Below are 986 nucleotides of genomic sequence, written 5' to 3'. Positions count from 1 at the left end.
TGTATCACCTCCTTGGAAGGCTGACCAGACAGATCATAGGCGCATATGTAAGTATCTTGGAAGAAAAAGATGTTGTCTGTCACCTGGCTTGGCTTGAATGTCTCAAATACTGCTAAGAGGGTTTTGCAGATTTTCTTCATCATGATGCACGTTAGGTCAGGTGAGCCAGTGAACAATTTGATGACACCCTTTAGGGTTTTCACCATGTATTGGACACTTATTCTCTCACCTGCCTTCAAGCCCGGCAGCTTAGGGTAATTCAGCCAAGTGGGTTGGATTCTTTGTAAGATCTCCTGGGCTTTCCACGTCCTGATCCTTGGTAGAGGACAAAAGCTGAGGTTGTCTCTGATGTTTTTCGGTGCCTCTACCAAGTGGATTAGGTATTGTGGGTACTTTGTGAGCCAGGCCTTCCTCCATTTTGACTGAGAGTCAACAATTAGCCTGACCCCTTCTGGTTGGGAGGTATCTGCGTTGTAGAGTGATACGGTCGACTCTTCTCTTATCCGTTTATTGATGGTGGCTGCTTCATATTTCAACAATGGATATGGGAGAGAGGGTTGAAGCCATTCGCGCCTGAGGTTGTTGGCATCGATCTTCTAGATGGTCATGGACTTTAAAACCCTCTGCTCCCACTCCAAGGCTTCCTTTGTTGTCTCTCTGATCTCCACCTCTATTGCTTTACGCAACTTTTCTTCCTCTTCCTGTATTAGATCCTGTGGCTCTTGAGAGGATCCTTCTAGGATTTCCTCTTGCATAGGCGTGTCCATCGGATCTGCCACATTTTCTAAATCGATACTCTCATTGGCTATTGGCCCTGTGCCCTCTTGCTCTCCTGCTTGTGCTATCCTCTCAGCTCCTCAATCTGCTTTAGGAGTTTTTGTTTTTCTAATTCATCTTCTTCACCCATATTCACGAGGAGGTCATTTAATTCGGCGTTTATCCTCTCCGCCTCCTCGAGCTTTCTTTTTATACTTTCTACTTCCTCT

The sequence above is a fragment of the Adiantum capillus-veneris genome, chromosome 16 (assembly GCF_014529385.1).
Source record: "Adiantum capillus-veneris isolate H3 chromosome 16, ASM1452938v2, whole genome shotgun sequence".
Taxonomy (NCBI): Eukaryota; Viridiplantae; Streptophyta; class Polypodiopsida; order Polypodiales; family Pteridaceae; genus Adiantum; species Adiantum capillus-veneris.
Note: the sequence above shows the minus strand (reverse complement) of the source record.